Here is a 14,423-nt window from a genome sequence, read left to right on the forward strand (position 1 = left end):
TGATAGCATTTGCAATATATGGGCGCTATAGGTGGATTGCTGACTCAGCTACGAACGCGTACATCCTCCAGCATGCTCATGGCGAGCTATTTATATACACATTTACAGTTGGGCACACGCGTATCTCTGAGGTGCTTCGGCGTGGCGGAGATTGTTGACTATAGACAAAAGAGAGAACTCCAACCAGAAGGTTTATTTTAAGAAACCCGACGTTTCAAAGCCTGACCGGCTTCTTCTTCAAGGGTGAGATGGCCCGAGGTGCACGGCGCTTATATGCGCTTTCTTGCCGACAGTTGCCGCCGCTTGGCAAGCTGCATGGTCTCTTGGCCAAAATCTCGACGTAATGAGTTAAAGGTAAACATTCGGCACCCAACCAGGCAGACTTCTGCCGAATGTTTACCTTTAATTGTTGACTATGACCCGCGAGATGGCGCAAAGGGCCAAAATGTGCAATTTAACGGTCCTCGACCCGCTCGTCTTTCGCCGGAGTTGGGCTGCGTGCCGCTGGTCCTGTACATTGACATACGGGGTGTGGCCATCCGTGCTCGTGGGCTTATCTCATGAGGGATGTTCCACAGATGGCTCATAGCTTTGTAGGTGTTGTGCTGGCTTCGTAAAGTTCGCGTTGAGACAATGGACCGCACGAAGGTCACTTTGCTCGCTGCAGCAGCCGTGTCTGCTAAAGGAGGGAGCGGCTAGCCTTTGTTCGTGTGACATTCAATTTCGTTGTTAGCACATTCGATGTTTCGCCCTTGCAGCGAAACTGTGACTTTTTTCATCAATCTCTAATTTAGAGATTTCCACTTTCACTTCGGTCGCTGTACAGGATTGTGCCGGCATTTCAAGTCCTTCTTGTTCGCTTTTCAGGACTGAATAAGAGTATTGTAATGGGACATGGTCACGAAATTATTACTATGGATTGCACAGCTGTATTGCTTCGAACTCACACTGAATAAAAAAGCATGCAAGCATTACAGAAACTTTCATTTATTTATGCGCACTGTACTCCCACCCAGAAAATAAACTTCGTCGCAAAATATACGCTCCTAGATTGAGGTACTTATTTTGCAAAATATTTCCACAAGCTTGCACTGATTGTTGGAGGCACCTTTTCCATTCAAGCTGCTCCAGCAGAGCGACGCAACTTGAGCCACTCTCAGTGGTGGGTTGGTTTCTGTGTTTTCTGGAATAAAAAAACTACGCTTAACAAAGTATGTAAACCACTTCGATATATTTGAGGAAAGCAATCCATCCAGATCAGTTTTCATTTTTACTTACAAACAGTAACGTGAAGATTTAGTTGCAACATCAACCACTACATTTGGTAATATGAGCTTACCAAATTAACAAGCTAGCTTTGAATATGGCCGGTGAACACTGCTAAAGCAATGATCATGTTACTAACGAATGCTTGATTGTGTAATAAATGCAGCACTTCAGGGCATGCAACTGTATTTCGGAGCGTAATAGGTTATAAAATGCTGCACTCGAGCTAACTGCACTGGTTATATCTTCAGTGTGCCTTGAGGAAATCGATGTGTAGTTCAAACCATATTATTTACGGGTTTTTGATCTTTCAGGCAAATGCATGCGTTTATTTGTATAAGACATTATATTTCCATGCGTTGTACTGCATGTGCAAGATGTTGCCATATTTGGCAAGATTAAAGATGAAACATCTTAGTGTTTAGGCTGCTGGCAGTTCTACAACCAAGACCACGTTGGCAGAACCAAATGTTATTTTCCTGTTTGACTAAGAAATACCCTCACAAAAGCTACCAAACATTTTATGGAAAAATACACCCCAGCCTCTACAGCTTTTATTTGGTTAATCGCAAATTCAGTCTGATTATAGCCGTCGTTTCACACTCGGCGGAACAGTGGTCCACATTCATTCCGCGTATCCACCGATATATTTTAGCGCATTAGACCACTCTGGTTTACTCTGTTATGCAGTTTCTCCTCCTCTTCGATGTAAAAAACATCCAACCAAAGCACCTAGGTGCAAAATATATGTTCAAGGATGCGTGTAAGGAGGTATACAGATAGCGAGATTACCGATGTCTGGAATAGTGGGGTTGGAGGCACGGAAGTTAAGTAATCAAGGATAGAGTTACGTTTAGGAAAAGAGACAATACCATGGTTACATTGTGGCGTATGATCAAGGATTTCGAAGGTGTGCAATATACACATCGATGACGCAAGTGAGCAAAGAAACCTTTAATGAAAGTGCAATTCTTTATAAACCTGCTTCCAATCCCGCCATAATTCAATGGGAGCCACCGTGATTGCCTGCTACCATCTTCGTTATTCCCTTAATGAGTCACCCACCTAGCGATGGGCATTCAAAGCCACAAAAGAATTAAGAATTCAGGCATTCTCCGGTGAATCAGAATTGTTTACTTATTGAAATGCAATGAGAGGCAAGGCTTAAAGCACTGATAAGACATGCATTCGGTACCCAAAAAGCCTACTAAGCGCGGGACAACGTTGGTATAATGTGAACTGGATGCGGAAAAAGTGAAAGCTGATATAAGATTGAAATGTAAAGTGATCGTTAATTCTGCAGCTTTATAAGCCGAAGCCACGATATGATTTTAAGGCGCTCATAATTTTGACCACAAGTTTCTTTTTTTTTTTTGCGTGCACCTAAAGCTGCAGCATGCGAAGGTTTTTACATTTAGCCTCTATCAGAAAGCGGCTGTCGTGGCCGGGAATCGAACCGACTTCCTTGAGTTTAGCAGTACAATATATTATGATAGCAATGTTACTCTGCGTGAAAACTGTTATCAGTACTTGTTTTATATAAAGAGCCCAAAATGCTCAAAAAGAAAAAGAATGTTATTGTTTGGGGCAACAAATAATGTCTCACTCTCCGAATTGACTGCAATTGGCTATACCATAGACGTATTCTGATTAGTTATATATTCTGCAAAGTCGACGTACACCACGTCGTTAGAGCGTTAAAATCTGCTTTGTATAGCCCTTGCCCTTTTTTCCGGCTTTTCTTTGTGGTGTTCGGCATGCATGTTTTTTGGTATCGGTGGGAAAGTGGGCTACTTCCTTATTTCGCACGGAATGTCCACATTAGTGCCGAACCACAATGTGCATTTTATTCCGAGCGTTGGTGAATGCTACACCCAGACGCAGACGGCACAACACTGTATCTTCCTCCCGGGAAAGACTACGTAGTAGCCGCAGTCGTAGAGATGGGTCGAGAGAATGCAGTCGATGGTTTGTAAACTCTGATTTATTCTTATTCTCTCTCTCTTATTCCGAGCCTTCTAAGTAGGCTTCTGCCAGTAGGGCTTTCGTGAGTCTTTCGTATTGCGCTATTACGTGGTCTTCTACAAGTTCTTCAAACGTGTTGTGTACAGCAGAGGCTAAAACGCTGTCATTAGGCAATTCTTTTGCTTCTCTGAGTGACCGTCTAATGATAGCTTCGATTTTTTTCTTTTCAGACACTTTACGTTTTAGCTAAGTAGGCAGCTACCGCTGCTAAATTTCGAAACAACCACCAGACGCTAAACAGCTTCATTTATTTTGGAAACGCTTTACGACGTACCTAGAGGCGTGTTCACAATTCCAAGGTTAACATGCATTAATAAAATATTTTGCACCTCAAATATAACTCTGATCATATAGCGTGCAGGTGACCATATTGGGTGACGAGTATTTAACTCTTCATGGCTTTGTACGTTAAAGCACTCTTGTAGCAGAGGACGACGCCCTCTCTTACAAGGACACGTTTACTGGAACCAAAGCTTGAATTTTTTAATCTCAGAGGCAATTGTTTCTTTCTGGTGTGACAGCCTCCTCCAGTAAACCTTCAAGCTTCAACAGACACCTAATATTGCAGTTGTTCTAATATATCTGACAAAATAAAAAGCACGTAGTAGAGCTTTATTCCAACCTCAATTAGTTCCACTCACCGGCTTCTTGTACTGCTTCCAGGCTTCTTTTGCACCAGCCGTCAGGGCTTTTCCTATGTGTTTCGCTAACAGGAGCAACAAAACAATACGGCAAAACAGACTGTGCGTCATTCACGAGGGGTTGTATACCAGAGGGGGTTAACGCTACTACCCAGTATTCAAGTATATACTGTTGCTATCCAAAATAATTCACATACTTATTGTGTAATAGCTGTACAGGGTATAAAAATACTAATCCTCAGACCCACACATACACGAAAGATAATGAGATAAGAGCATCAGCAGCGTCGAGTCTTTCGCGATTGGCTGGTATATTCAGGTGTCCAGTAGCCTCACGTGTGGAACACCAATAGTCAGGTGCGGAACACCCTCGCGGTAGATGCGAAGATGGGCCACCAGGATTGGTATTTTCAATGTTTCCTCGGAACGAGGGATCGAGAAAATCCCTCCGGATTACTTCTCCACTTGGCCACAATGGCATTATGCTTGATTCATACGCTCACTTCCCGCAGACAGACGCTCTCGGAGATGCGGTTAGTCAGTGCCCGCTAACCACTTTTCAAGGCAACCAATTCGCAACAGTCCATACTTTACCATATTGCATGGACGTAGTTGAAGGTTCGATTAGTTACACAACGCTTGTTGACAGGTTCCCTCCGCATGACGCTACGTTCAAACCTCGAAGTCGTCACATATCTTGCCTTTTGAAGTCACACTCCTCCCCTCTACTCTTTCCTCCTCTCGTGTACAACATAACGAATTGACGACGTCTGCATTTCGTTCGGATGACTGTTACGACGCTTTCCATAAATCGGTTTCTTCAATTTACATGTATTTGAAGGAACACGATGAAGCAGATTATGACCTTTACATTCCATTAAGTTCTAAGTGAAATTTACTCGAACAGCTAAACTGCACACTTACGAAGTTGGGCGCTCATTGGTTCCCATACCACAGGAAAATCCAAACACAGCTGGCCTAAGTGATCAGCGAGATATTTGTGAAATATTTTTTTGTATGCATGTGCACATCTTTCACTTTTGGATGCAGAGGCGAACCTAACTCTGCATTCCGGTTCTCCTATAATCTTGACAAAACATTTTTATATGAATGTCGTGGCGGATTAGTTAACATAGCACTGGCATACATCTAAAACTGTTAAAGCTAAAAAAAGTATAACTTTTTTACGCTACTGACCTTGAGGAGGACCACCCATTGAGCTCGTAGCGAGTGCTTGGAGACTTGTGGTAGCACCTTTCTGGAGAGCTTTGAGAATATTCTTGCCTACATGCAGAAGTTTGGAAAGCGTGAAAAAGAACAAAAACAAAGTGAAGTAAGTTGCACACCTTTGTGCAATCTATTACCTATCACTGGAAAAATACCACTCAGATTCTGAGCCAGGTCTCTTCATTCTCGCGCACGACACACACAGTCATTAATGCGCTGAAGGGAAGTGCTTTGTAAGCCGCTACGTTTTGAACATAGTAAGATTGTTTGATTAAGTAGTGCAGTTTTGTCTTATATTATTCGTTAAAATCATTCGTAGTTCTTCTGCAATATAAGTATACGCATTCGATTGTTAAATAGAAAAAGGACTATTTCGCTTCACATTCCATATATCCACAAACGTGCATATCCACCAGTGTGGAAAATATAGCGGCCCAGACAAGGATGTGAGTAACAATTAAGAATCGGATATTCAAATGAGCTTTAGTTACTTCACGTTTCGCCATCTTGCAAGAAAAGTAGAAATGCTTCAACAGGAACAAAAAGCTACGAAGGAGTAGCTGGACAAGGTTCCCGTTAATGAGAGTTTTCAAGTACTACAATATAACACTGCAGAGATAGCCTAACAGCACAGGTGACATTAAGGTACTGAAGCGTCATAACGTACTTTTTTTAGGCTTTGTGCTTCCAGCCCAAGTGCCCGTGGAGCCACCTGCGTTAAACATAATTTTATCAACCTTCCACAACCAAGCAACCGTTGCATGTTGTCGTAGAGCCAAAAATTTGTACAACGTAGCAGAATATAAAGCGGTAAAGTGCGTTGGGACTTTATTATGAATAGCATAGTTTTAACTTACGTGAGAAATACTGGCCCATGTGACACATGGTAAACATCACACTGGAAAGAGAAGCTCGGGCGGAACAATTACCGGCCAGGTCTGCCAGGCTAAAACCATCATTTTCAATATAACCCCTACTGCCGCCATGAATACAAGCAGGATAATATTGTAGCGCGGTTGCAGCTATGACTATGGTGAGGTGTGCAAAGAAGAGGCAGACGACGTGTCGGTGTGCTGGAAGTAACAACCACCATCTTGACTGCTGGACCATCCTACACTGTAAATAAGTTATAAATATATTCGCAACATTTTGGTGGTGGTGCTGGGTACTACGCAAGACGGAACTCCGCAGCGGACGTATCCTGGACAGCAGCAATATGTCAACAGAAAGCAACTCTGCTGCTGCCGCTTCGACCGCGCCTCCGGTACAGCCGGTACAGCCGGTCGTATTGACTCAACCCCGCGATCCCGGTAACTTCTGCGGCACCGACCACGTTGACGTCGATGACTGGATCGCGAAGTATGAGCGGTTTGCAGCGGTCTACCGGTGGGACCCTACAATGATGCTTGCCAACGTTGACTTCTATCTCTGCGGAACAGCAGGTACGTGGTTTCAGGCTCATGAAGCTGACATAACCAGTTGGGATGCCTGTAAACAGAAGCTTCGTGACCTATTTGGTAGAGCCGTCGGACGCCAGCAGGCCGCTTCTAAAGAACTCTCCTGTCGGGCACAATCTTCGACCGAATCGTATGTCTCCTACATCCTTGACGTCCTGGCCCTTTGCCGACGGGTCGACACCAACATGTCAGAGGGTGACAAAGTAAGCCACTTGCTCAAGGGAATTGCGGATGATGCTTTCAATTTACTATTGTCTAAAGACTGCTCCACCGTGGACGACATCATCAAAGAGTGCCGCCGGTTCGAAGAACTGAAGAGTCGCCGCATTGCCCAGCATTTCGTGCGACTTCCGAACACGGCCGCTACATCATCTTTCGAGGACCTTCAGCCGCCATGCGGTCAACCGTCTACCAACGAGAGCGTAGTTCGCATCGTGCGCCGAGAAATCGAGGCGGCGTCGCCACCATCTTTCCTGACGCGGCCATCTGATGATCCTCGACCAACGATCTCGTTGATCCAGCAGGTTGTGAGGGAAGAGCTTGCAAATGTCGGACTGCAGCCGGTGTGTTCGTTGACGGAACCTCGTGTCAGTTCCATAACGCCTCCTCGTGCACCGGAAATGTTTCGCCGCTATCGTGACCCTGCCCAGTGGAGAACGCAGGACGACAAGCCGATCTGCTTTCGTTGCCACGGTGTAGGACATATTTCTCGCTACTGTCGTTCTCGCACCTTTCCATCTCGCTCGTTTTCTGGCTATCGACGTGACGACAACCACCGGCCCCTGCAGTTTCCCGCTCGTGACGGTGGACCATACGCTGAGGCTCCTGCGACATCGGTCCGACGCTCCAGCCGTTCGCCGTCCCCAAGCGATCGTCGCTCCCGGTCACCTCAGCCCCGTCGCCATTCGTCGCCCCACCCTACTGGACGCCCATACTCGGAAAACTGAGCAATGCAGCTCCCGGAGGTGACGCTGCATTCGACCCCCGACCTGAAAACCCTCTGCTGACCCTCACTACGGACCAGAACCTGCTTGCTGTGGAAGTGGATGGCCTACCTGTTACTGCCCTCATTGATACCGGCGGACATATTTCTATTATGAGCTCTGATCTCCGTGCACGATTAAATAAGGTCCTTACGCCGCCCGAGTCCCTATTTGTACGTGTCGCTAGTGGAGGAACTCCGGCTGTACTCGGAATGTGCACGGCACGTGTGAGGTTCTCCGACCGCCAGACGTCCGTTCTGTTTCATGTTCTCGCTCATTGTCCACATGATGTCATCCTCGGACTCGATTTCTTGTCTGACCACTCTGCTGTCATTGACTGCTCGGCCGGTGTTGTACAACTTGACATGCCTGCGTCCGCCGACGTGTCGGAGGTGGTTCAGACCAAACTTTCGTGTGCTGAGGCTATTCGTCTGCCACCACAAGCCCTAACTTGCGTCGCTGTTGAACCCTATCCCAATGTACCGGATGGTGATTACGTGGTTTCTCCTTCTCCCAGTGTTCTACTGGCCCGCAGCGTCTCCTCTCCGTACACAGTTGTAACTGTTACAGCGAACAAGACGTGCCTTCCTCTTCTGAACTTCGGATTCAGCCCTCAAGTCCTACCACAAGGCATTGCTCTTGCTACTCTGTCACCGTCGCACGAGTGCCAGATCTCATCGGTGTCACCTGAACTGCCCGTTGTCGTCTCTCCGAACCCGCATAGAGTCGACGCAGTCACCTCTTCTACACTGCACAACAACATCACCAAGATGATTGCCTCAGAACTTTTGCCCTCTCAAGTTAAAGACCTCAGTGATCTCCTTATGATCTACTCTGACATATTTGACTTCGACGGTAGGCCCTTAGGTCAAACCTCGCAAGTCAAGCACCGCATAGATACCGGTGATTCAGCTCCAATTCACAGGCGTCCTTACCGAGTTTCACCATCAGCGCGCCAAGTTATTCAACAGGAGGTCGACAAGATGCTCACAAAAGGCATTATTGAGCCTTCTTCGAGTCCGTGGGCTTCCCCTGTAGTCTTAGTTAAAAAGAAAGACAACACCTGGCGTTTCTGCGTGGATTATCGGCATTTAAACAAGATCACCAAAAAGGATGTCTACCCGCTTCCTCGTATCGATGATGCCCTGGACTGCCTTCATGGTGCTACCTATTTTTCTTCGATAGACCTACGCTCTGGTTACTGGCAAATCGCCGTAGACGACATCGACCGTGAGAAGACTGCCTTTGTAACGCCTGACGGTCTCTACCAATTCAGAGTCATGCCGTTCGGCTTGTGCAATGCGCCGGCCACGTTCGAGCGGATGATGGACACGCTTTTGCGCAGCTTTAAATGGTCTATCTGCCTGTGTTACCTGGACGACGTCATTGTATTTGCCCCCACCTTTGAGTCTCACCTCTACCGACTTTCGTCCATTCTTTCAGTGTTTCGTGCGGCTGGGCTACAACTTAATTCATCGAAATGCCACTTTGGCCATCGCCAAGTTGCTATTCTCGGGCATCTCGTTGACTCATCTGGCATCCGACCCGATCCCGACAAAGTTCGCGCTGTCCTCGATTTTCCCGTACCAACTTGTGCCAAAGACGTTCGAAGTTTTGTGGGCCTATGCTCATATTTCCGACGATTCGTCAGAAACTTCGCAGATATTGCCCGCCCCCTCACTGATCTTCTCAAGAAAGATGTGCCATTTTGGTGGGGTCCTGACCAAGCCAGTGCTTTTTCCCGCCTCACAACGCTGCTCACCACACCGTCGATCCTCGCCCACTTCGACCCGTCTGCTCAAACCGAGGTCCGCACAGACGCTAGTGGTTACGGCATTGGCGCTGTGTTAGCCCAGCGTCAATCCGGTCATGATAGAGTTCTTGCGTATGCCAGTCGGCTCCTCTCCCCTGCCGAACGCAATTACTCTATTACTGAGCGCGAGTGCCTGGCGCTTGTATGGGCAGTTGGTAAATTCCGCCCCTATTTATATGGTCGACCTTTCACCGTTACCACAGACCACCACGCTCTATGCTGGCTTTCAGCACTCAAAGATCCAACAGGGCGCCTAGCTCGTTGGTCTCTGGGCCTCCAGGAATTCACGTACACAGTGGTCTACAAGTCCGGCCGTCTACATCAAGACGCCGACTGCCTTTCTCGGTACCCCCGTTGACGATCCAGACCACGTAACGGATGACACGTCCATCTGTATCTCCTCGCTCTCTGCTTTCGGCAACATCGGGGACGAGCAACAGCGTGACGCGTCCCTACGAGATCTAATCACCCGCCTGAATACTGATTCGACGGGACAGTTCGCTTCGCATGTTCGTCATCATAGACGGTATCTTATACCGCCGGAACATGCGCCCAGTGGGACAGGAACTACTAGTTGTAGTACCCACTCATCTCCGCTCGACCGTACTTCAGCAACTACATGATGTACCAACGGCCGGCCACCTTGGTGTTGCCAGAACGTACGACCGTGTCCGCCGACGCTTTTTCTGGCCCGGCCTCTACCGTTCCGTACATCGTTATGTCGCTTCTTGCGAGTCGTGCCAACGCCGGAAAAGGCCAGCTGTACACCCCGCCGGGCTCCTTCAACCCATAGACATACCTGCTGAGCCTTTTTTTCGTGTCGGCCTCGACCTTCTGGGACCTTTCCCACTTTCTCACAACGGTAACAGATGGGTCGCCGTCGCTACGGATTATTCTACCCGTTTGCCATTACGAGACCTCTCCCGAGCAGCTGCGCTACAGACGTCGCCGACTTTTTGATACAAGACGTCATCTGACATCACGGCGCTCCTCGTCAACTCATCACAGACCGAGGCCGCTACTTTTTATCCAAGGTAATCGAGGACCTACTTCGCTCTTGTGCAACCAAGCACAAGCTTACAACGGCCTATCATCCCCAAACGAACGGACTCACAGAACGTTTGAATCGCACGATCACTGACATGCTCGCCATGTATGTCTCGACTGATCATCGCGACTGGGACATTGCTCTACCCTTTGTCACTTTCGCTTACAACAGCTCGCGCCACGACAATGCTGGATATTCTCCCTTTTACCTTTTGTATGGAAGAGAACCGACCTTGCCGTTCGACACGCTCGTACCCATCCCTGACCACATCTCCACCGAATATGCTCGCCACGCTATCAGCACAGCCGAAAAGGCCCGTCAGATCGCCCATCGACGCCTTTCGGACTCGCAACTCAGCCAGAAACATAGATACGACAGTTGCCACCGGAACGTTCGCTTCAATCCGGGTGACCTCGTTCTCCTGTGGTCTCCGTCTCGGCATGTTGGCCTGGCCGAAAACTTCTGCCCAAATACTCCGGCCCCTACCGTGTGCTACGCCAGGTGACTGAGGTTACCTATGACATCGCCCCTCTGGACCCTACGGCGCCCTCTACGTCTTCAAACGTCGTCCACGTCGCTCGCCTGAAGCCGTACCTTTCGCCCACCACCTGCTAACAGGCGCCGAGTCGGCGCTTTCGCCGCCGGAGGTCGATGTAGCGCGGTTGCAGCTATGACTATGGTGAGGTGTGCGAAGAAGAGGCAGACGACGTGTCGGTGTGCTGGAAGTAACAACCGCCATCTTGACTGCTGGACCATCCTACACTGTAAATAAGTTATAAATATATTCGCAACAATATTGTTAAAGCTAGGTTACAGCTTTTATTTAGTATGTGCTACCTGTACTACCACACGTGATCGATATACGTGCCGCTATATCGTGTAAGGCTTGCAAGCTAAAGCTTGGCTGTCCTGAAGGGCCACACAGCTGTATGGTAATATATAGAAACTGAAGGCATGATTATTATCATTTTACCCTGTACAATGCTTGCCGTCAGTCGCTTGAGAAAATAACTTGGTGTAAATTCTTGTAAATCAGGTTATATATTCTAACAATACCGCTACTATGAGCACTCGCAAGACAACGGATGCCAAGAAAAAACGAAGTCGCACTGCAACACTCTTATTTCTAGGTAGGATCCGAAGTCTGGGCTGAATGTACAAATAATTATTGCACTCGCTCTTTTTTATGTTTGCTTGCCTTTTGTGTGTAATCATTAGTTATAAATTTAAATCTTCATATCAACAATTCTTTGCAAATACCGCAGTGTGGGTATGAGCCATGTTTAGAGGCACATCATCATCATCAACACTCTTGCTTTCTTTCTTCTACTTCATACCAACTATTTCGGCTAAAGCTAGCAATAGGAAGTTTATAATAAAGACAACTTTGCCGATGTACACTGAATAAAATACTTTCTGGGGCTAGTTTACCAGACCATGTTCCAATGCATATCCAACTTCACCAACATAAGAAATTGTAATAGCTTGCGCAACGTAGCCTTGGTAACTAGCCAAAGCTGTTTTGGAACGCAACTTCACACATTTGCTACTATTTTCAGTGGTTGAATTATGTGTGAACATGGCATAAGTTTCTAGAGCTTGATAATTTTATTGAGAGAAAAACTCCATAGATTCGGTTCCGTCATACTGAAGGTGTATGAGGTTCTTGATTCTCATATAATTCTCATATATTTGTGAAGCTTTTACTGAAGAGTTTTGCAGCAGTTTTCTGAGCGTACAATGAAGGTGTGAGAAGCAATAATAATAACAAATACATCAAAAAAATTCGGCAGATCCCACGCATTGTGGGAATAGATTTCATGCGAAGCAGTCAGCGAGTAGCTGTCTAAGATGCATTTTGTTTAGCCTTAAGTCAGGTGTTACGAGGTGGATGGATGTCATTTCGTAAATTGAGTAAACTGAAGTAGAATGGTAGACTGGGCGAGTTAGTTGAAATGCATTGTACGTAAGCAACAGCGCAAAAGACAGGACTAAAGAAAAGAGAAGACATACACAACGCTGTGCTTGCAACTGAGCTTATTGGAAGACAAATTTCGTTTATTTAAGCCGCATGACAAGAATGTGCGCATGCCCGTAGTCAAAGACAGCACAGGTAAGTACACGAAAACATAAAAAAGCTTGTTTTATACACGCACGTGCTAAAAATGCCGACGTTAACCCTGATTAAGCAGGCTACTCTCTTTAGCAGATAAGGCAAAAGAAGGCTTGCTTAACAATTTATTCCTTTTATTGAAATGCGAAAAGCTTTCGCCACTTCTCTAGTGCATAAATCATTATGAACAAACGGAACACAAGTATCAAATAAGAATGGAGTGCAGCCACAATCAGAGCAGTGTTTTGCCAGGTTCCTTATTTCTTTGGTAATGCATTCTGGTGCTCTAGCACCAGAATGCATCTACCTGCCTTTACTATATATGTGCGGCCACAAGACAAAGGGATCTGGTATACTACGCCAGATTTACAGGGAACAAACATGCTTTTACGCTTTACTTTAAACCCTCCCCTCTTACTCATTCCTTCATATTTTCTTGGAACCGTAGCTCCCACTTTGCATGCGCACATGCTTGTTACCTGCCTTTAAAAAGGGAAACTTTTCTTCCAATAAGCTCAGTTGCAAGTACAGCGTCGTGTGTGTCTTCTCTTGTCCTTAGTCCCGCCTTTTACGCTGTTCTTTTAGTACAATGTAAATAGTCTAGTTGGGTGCACATCGTGCGCTTACCATGTTCGCCGACTACACTTGTGTTTAAAGGTAACTTCTGCTCTGACGTAACGTCAGCACTCATGTTACAGCACAGACGCCAGTTTTATTGAAAGGAAGCGCACACTACGGTGCGATTCACATCTCACCTTGCTCGAACTACTTATAATATTCACATCACCGCACGCTACGGCGCGATGATGCGAATATCATACGTAGCATTCGTTAGTGTATTGTTCCGGGGTCGTGTGACGCTTGAATATAGCTTGCTGCGCCATAGGGGTACATATCTAATGTTTATTCTACTGATATAAAAGCACAGCCAACACTGGAACCAACATTGACGTTTGACGCCTGTGTCATAGGACTGCATATGTAATGTTCATTACCTTCTTATAAAATTAGATAGCCAGCACTGCAACCACAAGTGACCTTGCACCGACATGACTCTTGCATAGGGTCTTTTTCCAACGCAGTATCAGACCTGGCGTGACTTTGTGGTAGAATACTTCACTACCACGCAGAATGCCTCGGTTGTATTCCTCCTCGGACCCTGATTTTTATTCTCTGCATTCGTCAGGTCAATGCGGTTGATGCGATTTTTCTTGACGCTCTCCCGTTTGTTTAAATTACAAATGTCTTCTCGCCGTTCTAGCGTAGAAAACGCCAGGCCTGCGCTGAAATCGCAGCACAGTCACAGCGAAAGCTGGAAGAGCGGCGTTTCTAGAGCCCGTTATAAGCTCTCTTGGGGCTACAATACGAGTACACTAGAAAGGTACCCACTACGCCATAAATCACATTTTTGTGAAGTTGGGAAGCACCTACTAAGCCATTATTCGTAATTCTGCGGAGAAGGGAGGCACCAGCTACACGTCTGTAAGGCATTATGTGCACTTTGTTGACGCGACGACTGATGACGATGAAGAATTGTCGCTCAGCCCTTTGTAATGGGTTGGAAGCTTTAAACGGCCCACCAGTTATGTAACTTGCATTGGGTGACGCCCGGTCGCTATTTGCCTCTCCCCGCATGCTGTATAACATACGTTGACTTGGGAGAGAGACGGGGGGGGGGGGCGAAGAACTTTACTGAGACCCCAAGAAAATGGATCATGCGCTTATGGGCTTCCCTGGCAATCAATACAAGTGCACTTGCGAGGAACCCACTACGCTATAAATCATTGTAATTTTACTGAGACCCCGAGGAAATGGATCATGCGCGAATGGGCTTCCCTAGCAACCAATGC

This window comes from Rhipicephalus sanguineus, chromosome 8 (genome assembly GCF_013339695.2).
Source record: "Rhipicephalus sanguineus isolate Rsan-2018 chromosome 8, BIME_Rsan_1.4, whole genome shotgun sequence".
Lineage (NCBI taxonomy): Eukaryota > Metazoa > Arthropoda > Arachnida > Ixodida > Ixodidae > Rhipicephalus > Rhipicephalus sanguineus.